The following is a 15,568-nucleotide window of genomic DNA, read 5'->3' as shown; positions in this document are numbered from 1 at the left end:
TTTAAGCAAGTATGGTACCGACCAACAACCAAACTTTCAATAAATATTAATTAGCAAGGATAATTAAGTAATTTTAGCAAAATAACGTATCGACCGACCAACTATCAAACCTTCAATATTTCTTCATAGTACTAGATTAAAACTCATGCGATGCATAGACTTACTTTTATATTTCATGATTGTTTCATTTTAGTTGAGTCGAATTTTTAAAAATTATAATATTATATAAATAAACTTGCATGTGATATTTTTGGAGAATGAGATGTTTTAATTGGAATAAATTGAAAAAGTAACGTGTTTTAGTCGAAAAATGTAATTTGTATTTTAGTTAGAAAAAGATAATTGATTAGTTATTGTTGCCAGTGAAATTTTTGAAAAGTGAAATATTTTAGTTGGAAGAAATACAAAAGGTAACATATTTTAATTGAGAAAGGTAATTGGTAATTTAGTAATAAAATAAAATCGGTTATTATTTATTATAATGATATAATTATTAAATGACCGAAAACTGTTAACCAAAATTTCAATTTTTCGGATTTTATATAATACTATAAATAGATTAGTATAGATAAATAGATAGTATAGATATATGGGACACGTAAAATAAATACTTGAAATAATTAGCTGTCAAATATGTATATATTATATTTTACAGCCTCATAATGAAAAAAAGTAACAAAGGTCGTTCGACTCGACGTTGATTAAGTTGGGTCCTTTGCTTGCTGTTTAGGGGATATGTCTCATAATTCTTATTTTTTCCATCCATGTAATAGTTGATGGAAATGCATACATAGTTCTACTTTTTATGGTTGTTTCATGGTTGAAGACTACGTTATTTGTTATTGTATGTTTATGGCCTTTCTAGAATAATTTTTTTGTTTATCAGAGATAAGTACTTGGCAATTTTTTTATTATTATAAATTGAATTTTATATACTTATAATTAATTTAATTAAGTAAGAATACTTAAATAAGTTAAAATTAATAAATTAACGTGTTTTACTTTAAAAGGGGAATTGATTTGTATACTAATTTGATAATAGTAATTAAGTAACATATAGAAATCATTAAGTAAGGGTATAAAATAATTTCAACAAATACCGACCAACTACCAAAATTTTAAAGTTTTGTCTATTATAATATAATATAGATAGATGGTATATATAGATTGATAATATCAAAGTATTATTTTATTTTTATTTTTATTGTTAAAGGTTATTTTCAGAAAAAGTAAGAAGATATAATATACATAATTCTTATAGATATTTATGCAAAGTAGCGCTAAAATAAAAAACTGTAATAAGGATATGACGTAACTATTTTATTACTCCATCCGCCCCATTAAATTGTATATCATAATTTTACCGGGTTCACTTCTAATAATTTGCTTCGAGGAAGTATTAGATTTTCATGTATTTACTTGTTTATTAGTCGATGATCTCACTCCATTAGTATTCGAGTTAAATGTTAATCACTACAATTTTATCTCACGAGTTCTTAATTTTTATGATGAGTTTTATGTGAATCAAACTATGAGTTTGAGAAAAAAATCTTTATCTCTAACTTCATAAATCAAATATATTTCATTGGTTATATTGTAGTTATTGATCTACCGGGTCTACTTTGTTTGTTTTAAATTTGGTTTGTGAAGAGAGAAAAGTAGGGTTTTCTTATAATATCACTTGTTCTCTATTACAATAGAAGAGATGTTTATATAACCAACAACCAAATAATAATAAAGGAAAACATCTTAACACGGAAACTACTACAATAATGAAGCTATCCAATAACAAGAATATTATATATGTTAAAATCCCCCTTAAACTCACGATGGTGAAACGAGATTTTGCCAAACAAGAAATTAAGTCAGATAACCAAACGATTCAAAGCGGCAACTGAGAAAATAAGAGTATTCAAATGAGTCCATACATAGTCAAAAATCTTAAACCACCAAAAGCTTCCAACAGAATCTATAGTGCGGAAACATAAGAGAAATCGTACAAACACGCAGCAACACAAAAAAATAGAGCAATCCAATAACAGAAATCGTCCAAACACGCAACAACACAAGAAAAAAAATAGAGCAATCCAAGTGTATCCAACCCCAAATCAGAGTTAACAAGAAATCCAATCATCAAGAGAAAAACCGTCCACATTATCTAATAACCAAAACAACTTTATAACTAAAACAAATCTGCAACCATCAAAACTAAATCCAAATAACAAATCTGCAATCATCAAAACTAAATCCAAATAACAAATCTACAACCATCAAAACTAAATTCAAATATAAAATCCAATCCAATAACCAATCCAACAAAATCCAAATAACCGAATCCAAGTTAACAAACTGCATCCAATCCTCAAACTAAATATCAACTGTATCCAAATCTAATCAAATCCCGCGAAAGGTCAGTGTGCCTAGAGCACTAGACAAACTAAATCAATATTCCTAGAGCATCAAACAAACTAAATCAATTCCGCGAAGGCGGAAACTAGTACAATAATAAAACTTCCAATAATAAGAATATTATATAAGTTAAACTCCCCACTTAAACTCATAATGGTGAATTGTGAGTTTGCCAAACAAGAAACGGAGTCACATAACCAAATGATTTAAATCTGCAACTGAGAAAATAAGAGAATTTAAATGAATCATAATATAGTCACAAATCTAAAACCACTAAAAGCTTCCAACGGAATTCATAACGCAACAACATTAGAGAAATCGTCCAAACACGCAGCAACAAAAGAGAAAACAGAGCAATCCAATAAGAGAAATCGTCCAAACACGCAGCAACACAAGAAAAAATAGAGCAATCCAAGTGTATCTAACCCAAAATCATAGTTAACAAGAAATCCAATCATCAAGAGAAGAACCGTCCACATTATCTAATAACCAAAATAACTTTATAACTAAAATAAATCCGCAACCATCAAAACTAAATCCAAGTAACAAATCTGCAACCTTCGAAACTAAATTCAAATATAAAATCGAATGCAATAACCAATCCAACAAACTCCAAATAACCGAATCCAAGTCAACAAACTGTGTCCAATCCTCAAACCAAATATAAACTGTATCCAAAATTTATCAAATCTCGCGAAAGGCCAGTGTGCCTAGAGCACTAGACAAACTAAACCAATGTTCCTAGAGCATCAAACAAACTAAATCAATCCCGCGAAGGCGGAAACTAGTACAATGATGAACTATCCAATAATAAGAATATTATATATGTTAAAACCCCCCTTAAACTCACGATGGTGAATCGTGAGTTTGCCAAACAAGAAACGGAGTCACATAATCAAATGATTCAAAGCTGCAACTGAGAAAACAAGAGTATTCAAACAAATCCTAACATAATCACAAATCTAAAACCACTAAAAGCTTCACACGGAATCCATAGTGCAGCAACATAAAAGAAAGCGTCCAAACACGCAGCAATAAAAGAGAAAACAAAGCAATCCAATAAGAGAAATCGTTCAAACACGCAGCAACACAAGAAAAAATAGAGCAATCCAAGTGTATCCAACCCCAAATCAGAGTTAACAAGAAATTCAATCATCAAGAGAAGAGTCGTCTGCATCATCTAATAACCAAAACAACTTTATAACTAAAATAAATCTGCAACCATCAAAACTAAATCCAATTAACAAATCTGCAACCATCGTAACTAAATCCAAATAACAAATTTGCAACCATCGAAACTAAATTCAAATATAAAATCCAATCCAATAACCAATCCAACAAACTCCAAATAATCGAATCCAAGTCAACAAATTGTATCCAATCCTCAAGGCTCAAACCAAATATAAGTTGTATCCAAATCTAATCAAATCCCGCGAAAGGCCACTGTGCCTAGAGCACTAGACAAACTAAACCAATATTCCTAGAGCATCAAACAAACCAAATAAATCCTGCGAAGGCGGAAACTATTACAATAATGAAACTATCCAATAATAAAAATATTATATATATATATTAAAATCCCCGATTAAACTAACGATGGTGAATCGAGAGTTTGCCAAACATATGAAACGGAGTCACATAACCAAATGATTGAAAGCTGCAACTAAGAAAACAAGATTATCCAAACGAATCCCAAAATAGTGACAAATCCAAAACCACCAAAAGCTTCCAACAGAATCCATAGCATAACAATATAAGAGAAATTGTCCAAATACGCAACAACACAAGAGAAAACATAGCAATCCAATTAGAAAAATCTTCCAAACATGCAACAATACAAGAAAAAATAGAGTAATCCAAGTGTATCCAACCCAAAATCAGAGTTAACAAGAAATCCAATCATCAAGAGAAGAACCGTCCATGTTATCTATTAACCAAAAAAACTTTATAACTAAAACAAATCTGCAACCATCAAAACTAAATCCAAATAAAAAATCTGCAACCATCGAAACTAAATCCAAATAACAAATCTGCAACCATCGAAACTAAATTCAAATATAAAATACAATCCAATAACCATCTAAACAAACTCCAAAAATCCGAATCCAAGTCAACAAACTGTATCCAATCATTAAACCAAATATAAATTGTATCCAATTCTAATCAAATCCCGCGAAAGGACAGTGTGCCTAGAGTACTAGACAAACTAAACCAATGTACCTAGATCACCAAATAAACTAAAGCAATCCCTCGAAGGGCCAATGTGTCTAAAGCATCAAATAAACTAAAGCAGTCCCTCAAAGGGCCAATTTGCCTAGAGCACTGAATAAACTAAACCAATCTCGCGAAGAGCCAATGTGCCTAAAGCACCAAATAAACTAAATTAATCTCGCGAAGGGCCAATGTGCCTAAAGCACCAAATAAAATAAATAATTCCTTGAAGGGCCAATGTGCTTAAAGCACCAGATAAACAAAATAAAAGGCAGAGAAGTATAGAGATGTGCATATGGCTATCCTCGTCATCAACACGAGAAAAGGAAAGGAAGATGCGAGAAGAAAAAAGAAAAAAAACAATATTAACAAGGAGCCGATATCATCAAAGGGAGACCGAGTGTGTGTATTAGAGTCCCAACCAAAAGCAGCATAAAAATGTTGTTGGGTATATCCAGCATCTTGCCTATTCGAAACGTGGCGCTGGCTGTTCCCTTTAAGGGAATAAAGTAGCACCTCACTAACACTCCGGAGTTTTGGTGCAAGTGGTAAGCGCTGAGGTCCTAAGAATTGGTATCAGAGCAGGCTCTTGACATACAAAGAGTTTAAAGATCTTGGAATCTAACAAAGATGAGTAAGAAGGATATTGGAGTAAAGATCCCAGTTCTTGACAAAGACAATTATCACCATTGGAAGGTGAAAATGCACCTTCATCTACTCTCCCAAGATGAAGGTTATGTAAACTGCATTGAGAATGGTCCTCACATTCCCCACAAAGTAGCAACAGTTGCTACAGCCACAGTTGCTGTTGGTCAATCCATTCCAAAACCTAGAGCAGAATGGACAATGGAAGACACAGAAGAAGTCCACAAGGATAAGAAGGCTATGAACATTTTGTTTAATGGTCTTAACATGGATATGTTTGATAATGTGATAAATTGCACAACTGCCAAAGAGGTTTGGGACACAGTTCAACTACTGTGTGAAGGTACAGAACAAGTGAAAGAAAACAAAATGCAGCTTCTCATTCAACAGTATGAATACTTTCATTTTGAAGAAAATGAATCTTTAAATGAAACATTCAATAGGTTTCAAAAGCTGTTGAATGGACTGAAGCTGTATGGAAGAGTGTACCAAGTAAAGGATTCAAATCTTAAATTTTTAAGATCCTTGCCAAAGGAATGGAAACCCATGACTGTCTCCTTAAGAAATTCTCAAGATTATAAGGACTTCACTCTTGAAAGATTGTATGGAATCTTGAAGACTTATGAACTAGAGCTGGAACAGGATGAGGTATTGGAGAAGGGGAGAAAGAAAGGAAGTTCAGTTGCATTGATAGCTGAAAATGAGAGGAAATGCAGACAAGAAACTGCGAGATCTACATCAAACTCCAAAGATGGTATAAGAAGTCAGGAATCAAGCAAGGGGAAAGAGCAAGTTGCTGAAAATGAAGACAACTCCAGCCAAGATGACTCAGATGGTATTGATGAGCATCTTGCATTTCTGTCCAGAAGATTTGCAAAGATGAAATTCAAGAAAAACACTAGAGCCACTAAACCTCACAAAAACACTGTGGACAAATCCAAGTTCAAGTGTTTCAATTGTGGTATAAGTGGACACTTTGCAGGTGAGTGCAGAAAGCCAACTTCTGAAAAGAAGAAATTTGAACAAGTAGATTACAAAAAGAAATATTTTGATCTGCTCAAGCAAAAGGAGAGGGCTTTCATTACTCAAGAAAAGGACTGGGCAGCTAATGGAGATGAAGAGGATGAAGATGTGGAGTATGTCAACCTTGCTCTCATGGCTGATTCTGAAGAAAATGAAGTTAGTTCATCAAGCAATCAGGTAATCACTACTGACTTAACACAGCTTACTAAAGAAGAGTGCACTGATGCCTTTAATGACATGTCTACTGAATTGTATCATTTGCGTGTATCTCTTAAATCTCTTGCTAAAGAAAATAGTAGGATTAAAGAGAACAATCTGTTTTTAAGTAATAGAAATGCTTTGTTAGAAGATAAGATGATTGACCTAGAGAAAACTAAGTTGCATTGTATATCTGTTGAAAATGAACTAGCTGAATCTGTTAAGAAAGTAGAAATACTTTCCAATCAATTAGAGAAAGAGCAAGAGGTGATTAAAGCCTGGAAGACATCTAGGGATGTAAGTGCTCAAATTGCTAAGGTCCAAGGAATTGAATCATTCTGTGAAACTGCCTGGAATAAAAATAAAAAGAAACTAGAATTAATTGATGGGCTGTCAACGGATGTGGAATCAACGGATGATGAAAGTTATCCGTTGAAGGAAGAAAAGGAGCATCCGTTGAAGGTTCCTCAATTAAAACAGGCAGATGTTTCTAAAAGAGAGAATCTAAAGAAACTCAACAAAAAGTTTGGTTCAATTTCAAAGAACTTTGTCAAAGAAGAAGCAAGCACATCCAAAGATGCCAGTAAGGTGAATGTAGGGCACATGACCTTAGACCAGTTAAATAATAGGCTCAAGATGGTTGAGGATAAAAAGGAATCTAAAAGAAAATCCAACAGAAATGGGAAGGTAGGAATTAATAAACACAACAATTACACACCTGATAGGTATGCTCCTAGAAAAAGCTGTGTGCATTGTAGTAGTGTTAATCATCTATCTGCTAATTGTAAATCCATTAAGAAGACTCCCATAACTGTACCCTCTTCTATGCCTAATATGTCTGCATCACCTCTGCATGCTATGCCTGTTATGTCTCAACAAAATCCTTATGCACATTTTGTAAACATGCCATATTTTAACAATCCTTATCTTGCTGCATGTAGTATGCCTCAAATGCCATACAATATGCCCATGTGGAATAACATGTTTGCACAATCAATGCCTAATAATTTTACAAATGTGCTAAATGATTCTGTGACTAACCCTACACCTCAACCAACTACATCTAAGACCAAGGTTGACTCAAACTCACCTAAGTCTAAAGATGCAGGAGGAATGAAGTCTAGGAGAAAGGCTAACAAGAATGGACCCAAGGAAACTTGGGTACCAAAATCAAATTGATTGATTTTATGGTGTGCAGGGAAATGAAAGAAATCTATGGTACTTGGATAGTGGTTGTTCAAGACACATGACAGGAGATTTCTCCCTGCTCACAGAGTTCAAGGAGAGAGCTGGCCCTAGCATAACCTTTGGAGATGACAGCAAAGGGTTTACTATGGGATATGGCTTAATTTCAACAAGGAATGTCATCATTAATGAAGTTGCATTAGTTGATGGTCTCAAGCACAATTTACTGAGCATCAGTCAACTATGTGATAGAGGGAATACAGTTTCCTTCAATTCTGAAGCCTGTGTTGTCACTAGTAAGAAAGAAAACAAAGTGGTTCTAACTGGAGTTAGAAAAGGAAATGTGTACATAGCTGACTTCAACTCTACAGATGCAGAATCCATTACTTGTCTCTTCAGCAAAGCAAGCTCAGTTGAAAGTTGGCTATGGCACAAGAAGCTATCCCACTTGAATTTCAAGACAATGAATGATCTAGTCAAAAAGGACTTAGTTAGAGGAATCCCTCTAGTTGAATTCTCAAGGGATGGTTTGTGTGATGCTTGTCAAAAAGGCAAACAAAGGAAAGCATCATTCAAAAAGAAGCTTGAAACAACAATTGATGAACCATTACAGCTGCTACATATGGATTTGTTTGGACCAGTCAATGTATTGTCTATTGCAGGAAAAAGATATTGCTTAGTGATTGTAGATGATTTCTCAAAGTTCTCATGGGTCTATTTTCTTGGATCAAAGGATGAAGCAAGTGAAATCATTATCAATCACGTTAAGCAAGTCAACAATCATCCTGACTTGAAGGTTAGAAATATCAGGAGTGACAATGGAACTGAGTTCAAGAATTTGACATTAAGGCTGTTCTGTGGAGAAAATGGAATCATGCATGAGTTCTCAGCTCCAAGAACACCTCAGCAAAATGGGGTTGTTGAAAGAAAGAACAGATCCTTAATTGAAGCTGCAAGAACAATGCTTGAAGAATCAAAGTTACCAACATATTTCTGGGCTGAAGCTGTTAATTGTGCCTGCTTCACTCAGAATATTTCTTTGATCAATCAAGCTAAAGGCATGACTCCTTATCAGTTGTTCAAGAGAAGAAAACCAACTCTAAACTTTCTTCATGTCTTTGGATGTAAATGCTTTATACTGAGGAATCAATCTGACCATAAAGGGAAGTTTGATGCAAAGGCTGATGAAGGGATATTTGTTGGTTACTCAGCTGGAAAATCTTATAGGGTCTACAATCTAAGAACCAACATTGTTATGGAATCTGTGCATGTTGTGTTTGATGATAAAAAGATTGATGGACTAACAGATGAGGGACATAACGAGAGACTCAAATTTGACAACTTTGAGATATATTGTGATGATAGTGAAGAGGAGACTGATGGAGATGACACTTCAAAAGGGATTCAAAACTTGCCCTTGGATAATGCACAAAATACTGCATCCGTTGATAGAAGCAATGCAGTATCCGTTGAAAGACATAGTGCATCATCCGTTGAAGTACAAAATGAAGCATCCGTTGATCATGGTTCATCAACGGATAATCGATTTACATCATCAGTTGATAGAACTCCAAGTTCCCTGCAAAGGACCAACAACTCAGGGGGAGTTTCAACTAGTCAACACTCTGTCTCACATCATGACAATACTGAGGCCACCTCATCAAGAGCACATCTTCCACCACAAAGGAAATGGACCAAGAATCATCCCTTTGAACTGATCATTGGTGATGTATCATCTAAAGTGCAAACAAGAAAAGCCACTCAAGATGAATGTCTGTATAGTAGTTTTCTGTCTCAGGAGGAACCTAAGAAAGTGGAAGAAGCTCTATTGGATCCAGATTGGATATTAGCTATGCAGGAAGAGCTGAACCAATTTGAGAGAAACCAAGTATGGAAGCTGGTACCCAAACCAAAGAACAAGAGTCCTATTGACACAAAGTGGGTATTCAGAAACAAGATGGATGAAAATGGCATTATCACAAGGAATAAAGCCAGACTGGTTGCTAAAGGCTATTCTCAGCAAGAGGGAATAGATTTTGATGAAACATATGCTCCTGTTGCAAGACTTGAAGCCATCAGAATATTTCTAGCCCATGCAGCCCATGCCAATTTCAAAGTCTATCAAATGGATGTCAAGAGTGCATTTCTAAATGGGAAATTAGAGGAAGAAGTCTATGTAAGTCAACCTCCAGGATTTGAAGATCCAAATTTTCCAGACTATGTGTATTATCTGTTGAAAGCACTCTATGGACTGAAGCAAGCACCTAGAGCCTGGTATGAGACCTTATCAAAATTTCTTTTGGAGAATCACTTCACTAGAGGTACTGTTGATAAAACTCTCTTCTTTAGGGATGTTAATGGCTCTAGTATACTTGTTCAAATTTATGTAGATGACATAATATTTGGTTCTAAAGATGACAAACTTTGCAAAAAGTTTGCTAAGCTAATGCAAAGTAATTATGAAATGAGCCTAATGGGAGAACTAACCTATTTTCTTGGTTTACAAGTTAAACAAGTTAGTGATGGAATTTTCATTAGTCAAACCAAATATATTTATGATCTTTTAAAGAAGTTTGACTTAATGGAATGTTCATCTGCAAAAACTCCCATGGCCACTGCCACCAAACTTGAATTAAATAAGACTGAAAGGTCTGTGGATATTACAAGTTATAGAGGCATGGTTGGTTCACTTTTATATTTAACTGCTAGCAGACCAGATATAATGTTTGCTACATGTCTATGTGCTAGATTCCAAGCTGATCCTAGGGAGTCTCACTTAATTGCTATCAAAAGGATTTTCAGATATCTCAAGGGCACACCAAATTTAGGTATTTGGTATCCTAGAGAATCTGGCTTTGATCTAATTGGTTATTCAGATGCAGACTATGCAGGTTGCAGAATAGATAGGAAAAGTACAACAGGCTCCTGCCAATTCCTGGGAAACAAGCTTGTATCATGGTTTAGCAAAAAGCAAAATTCAGTCTCTACTTCTACAGCTGAGGCTGAATACATTGCTGCTGGAAGTTGCTGTTCTCAAGTGTTATGGATGAGGAACCAACTCCTTGACTATGGACTTCATGTTGATAGAATTCCTATCTTTTGTGACAACACAAGTGCCATAGCCATAACAGAGAATCCTGTGCAGCACTCAAGGACCAAGCACATTGATATCAAGTACCACTTCATTAGGGAACATGTCATGAATGGTACAGTGGAACTACATTTTGTTCCAAGTGAACAACAAATTGCTGACATATTTACCAAGCCACTTGATGAATCAACATTCACAAGATTGGTAAGTGAGCTAGGTATGCTTAATTATTCTTAAAATTCATGTCTTTATTGCAATTTGAATTGAAGCCTGAAATATATTAGTTGCTAGAACAAATTTGACTTTTAATATAGTTTATTTCATCAACGGATGTTCCCTATCCGTTGAAAGTCAAAATTGCTCTATCAACGGATAGTCATTATCCGTTGAAAGACAAATACATTTCTGGAATTTTTATCCGTCAACGGATAAAACTGAAGTACCTTTCAACGGATGACAATTTGCCTTATCCGTTGAAATGTCACATCAGTCGATTCAGGTGTTTAACAGCCGTTGATTCTATTCTCTTAACCGTTGATACTTATACATACATCTGTATGTATTGGTTTTAAAGGTAGTTTTTAGAATACTTACAGTTTATTCTTAAACGGCTGAAATTCACTAACGCATATTTATTGATAAATCTTTCTTTTATATTTTTGTTTATCAATTTGAGAGAGCATATAAGTCCTTCTGATTGTTCATTTTTACTTTACGCTTTCTTAAAATTTCAAGCATTTACCATTTTCTCTTTGCAAAAACTACAAGTTATTCTCTGCAAATTTTACTCACAAAAATGGCACCAGTCGTGAAGATTATGTCTCAATCCGGGTTCATCTATGAAAAGAACAATTTCATAGCTTTGGTAGAGAAGAATGAAGCCCACTCAGACTATCATGAAATGATGGACTTCATCAAAAACTGCAAACTTAGCTATGCAATGCTGGAAGCCCCAACAATTTTCTGTGAAATAGTTGAGGAGATTTGGACAACTGCTGAGTTCAACTCCATGGATATGACTATCTCCTTCACTCTCAAAGGTAAAACTCACTGTATTAACTGTGATGATTTACAAGCATGTTTTAAATTGCCTGAAAACAATGCCATGACACCACACACTGATAGTGATGTATCCAGCATGTTAAATTCCATAGGTTATTCTCTTAACTCTGCTAATTTAGGGAGTATTAGAAGAAAAGGCCTTAGGAAAGAGTGGAGTTTCCTTGGGGATGCCTTTATAAAGGTTTTCTCTGGGAAAATTAGTAATTTTGATGCCATAACTTCATCTCTGGTTAATATGTTCTATATGCTTGTTTCTGATAGGTGTTTTAATTTTAGCAACTATGTGATGCTAGAATTAGGTACTAGATTAGGTAACAAAGCTAATAGACCTAATAACATCTATTATGCTAGATTCTTTATGTTATTGGCTAACCATGTTGCTGAAGGTTTAGTCATAATCAATGAGAATAATAAACTCAAGTGCTGGGCTCAAGAGAAAAGAGTTCTTGCAGACTTGAAGAGAATGGATCTTAACAGCAGTGTGCCATTGGTATATTTACCAATCATGAATGCACCTCAGGTAGGTGAGGTAATTGCTTCTACAACTCCTACTTCTTCCAACCCCTCTATTTCTTTATCTTCTAGTGTGGCCATGAAATCTGTGATGCCCCAACAGATTTCTACCGAGGTCACCAAAACTAAACTTTCAAAATCCAAGACAAAGAAATCCACCTCTGTTGTTTCTCAAAAGACAACAGTTGTAACACCAACTATTAACCCTGAGGTGAGTGAACAGGGTGTGAGTGGTGAGGGGAGGGGTGAACATCAAAGAAACCCCCAGGATAAGGAAGGAAAGTTGAGTGCTTCCCAAGCTAGCCAAGCCACAGTTTCTCAAAAAGCTGTGGTGGTTGAAAAGGTATCTAGCACATCCCTAGTAGCATCCTCCCAAAAGGATGTTACTATTGAAAATAGTTCCAAACCAGGAACACAGAACAAACGAGGGAGGGACACTAAAGCCAAACACTCACCAACAAAAGCCTTTATTAGAAGAAAGAAGGCCAGAACCCAATCTTCTACACAGGGTGCACACACTGCACAGATACATCCATTTGTATCTATGCCTTCTCAAACTCAGTTTGATGTGACTCCAATAAATGTGGAGTCACAGCCCCATTCTCTCAAAATAATCACACATCAATCACCAAACACTTCATCACCATCTCTGGATGTGGATATGTTATTCCCATCAATTCCTGATTCTCCCTCTTTACAACTCAGGGAGAAGCCCCACTCAAAAACAGGTGATCATCATCTATTAGATGATTTGTTGGATCACCCGCAAATTCTTTCAGATATAATTGAAGGATCTGTGTCACCACATCTCAAATCAATCTACACAGATTCAACAGTTATATCACTTTCAACTTCAACTTCCTTTCCTTCTTCAACGGATATCACTCATCCGTTGACAAGTGGTTGTTCTTCAACGGATAAGCTTAACAGCAGTTATCCGTTGATAACATCAGTTTCACCTTCAACGGATATTCCACATCCGTTGACAGTCTCTACACAAATAACTGAATTAGACCCAAGTGTAGAAGACATGAATACTGTGCAATCACTCCTAGGATTGAGGGAAGGGAGTGACAATTTGAGTGAGAGGCTGGGTTGCTCCCAGGCAAAAGGAGAGATTGAGAGCTCAAAAATGCATGCTATTTCTTCCAGCATGGCAAAAGTGAATGAGTGGAGTACCACCTTAGTAGGTGAAGGTGAGGGAGTGAGATGTGTGAGCCAGGGGGAGCCCCTGATGCAAGAACATAGAGAAAAAGAGAGAAAAGCAGGTACAGTAGATACAAGGGTGGAACCAGCCATTGCTAATGAGTCAATGATTGTGGATGATGCTGAAAAGGAAAGACAATTTCAGCAACATTACAAAGCTGTAATTGATAACATTTCCTTGGATGCTGACACTTTTACTCATCCTGTGACAGCCTATCAAAAGTTGGCTGCTCAGGGCAATGAGGAGGCAGAAAGGTCACTACATCTAGTACACACAACAGAATCTCTTCAAAGGGATAAAGCTGCCATTAACAAAATGCCTTCTACAGCTGGTGAGCCATCTGAGGAATTTGGAGCAAATTCTGATGATGATGACTCTATTTCTTTTGATGGAAGCATGAACTTAGGGGGAGATGAAGGCCCTAGTTCAATTCCAAATCTACCTGAATGGGCCTTGACTAAGGAGTATAGATCAGGGGAATTCAATGTCTCTTTAGTCAAACAAATCAACACTATTCAACAGGCCATTCAGAATACTTCACATGCAAGTATCAAGGCTATCCTTCAAGCTCACCTGGACTCACTGCATCTCATGAAGCTGCAGCAAGTAAAGCAGAATCTGGGTATGGATGATCTAAGGAAGGATATTGCTGACTTGAAAACCTATACATCAGATAAATTGGACTCAGTCATGCCCTATGGTACATTGCAGGACTTGGTTTTGAGATTGAAGAAAGAATCTGTTACTGAAAATCGGTTGGCCAAGTTAGAAGACAGAGTTCAAGTTATTGAAGATTCTGTGGCCACCATTCTTAACAATCAACAATCTCAAACCAGTCTCCTAATGCAGCTGGCAAAAGCACAAGGCTTGACCCCTCTCCTTGATGATAACAAAAAGGGGGAGAGTAAAAGGGAAGGGGAAGGAGAGCCATCTACAAAAGTCAACATATCTAAAGTGCTAGTTCCTGCCATCACTACTTCTCCAATCATTCAAATCAAGGGCAAGCCTGATGGAATTGATTTGATTCAGCTTGCAGCAGCTGAAATCCAAGTGAAAGAGCAAAGGAGGAGAATTGATGAAAGGTTGCAACTGTTGTTTGGTTCTACACAAGACAAATCAACATCTGTGAAACACAGCACAAAAATTGAACCAATCAACATGGAGCTCATGCCAGTAGGGAGTCATAAGGATGGAGAAGCTTCTTCCAAAGAACTACAAGCTATAATTCTCAAGCCCAATGAAAGATCCAATAAGGACTCAACAAAGAATCCTTTAAAAGAAGTGGACTTTACTCCTCCAAAAGATGATGAGAACAAGATTTTAGGCAGGAGTATTGCCTATCTCAAAAAGTCCATGGATGAGGCTGTAAGGAGAAATAGAGCTATTATCATTAGAGAGGGAAAGAGCATATGTGTGATGCAAGGACATCCCAAATTCTCAATAGCCAAGAAGGAAGAAGACAAGCAATTAGAGGCTGACAAAAGAGCACAAGCAAAACTTGAACAACAGCTAAAGTCAAGTCTAGTTGAAAAAGAAAAAGGGATTGAAGTCAGGGGTGAAGACAAGACTACAAACCTAGATGAGGTTTTAGGGAGTATATTTGGTGAGAGTGTGGAAGAAAGAGAGGAATGGCAGAAGGGAAACAGAAGAAAGACCAAGGCACATAGAAGGAGTGGAGATAACACTGAAGTAACCAAATCTATATCTAAACCACTATCTTCCATACCTGAACCTCTTATTGCTGATCCCACAATAAACATCCATGGTGAACCAATCATTCCAAAAGAGGAACCTATTGATTGGGACACTATCAAATTGCCTACCTTTCTAACCACTCTTCCACCACCAAAGAAACAGAAAAGAAAACCAAAATCTACACCTCCCATAACCTCTAAGAAATTCACTCAAAAACAAAAACCTAAGCCTAAGTCACCCATTTCTAAAGATGACTATGTTCACATCTGTGACATAAAAGAAATTTCAGACATTGAACTCTATCTGGATGAGCTGGAGGATGTAAGGGG

Source organism: Apium graveolens, unplaced genomic scaffold (assembly GCF_009905375.1).
Source record: "Apium graveolens cultivar Ventura unplaced genomic scaffold, ASM990537v1 ctg1497, whole genome shotgun sequence".
In the NCBI taxonomy this organism is placed as follows: domain Eukaryota; kingdom Viridiplantae; phylum Streptophyta; class Magnoliopsida; order Apiales; family Apiaceae; genus Apium; species Apium graveolens.
The sequence above is the reverse complement of the archived record's forward strand: the minus strand, read 5'-3'. Positions refer to the sequence as shown.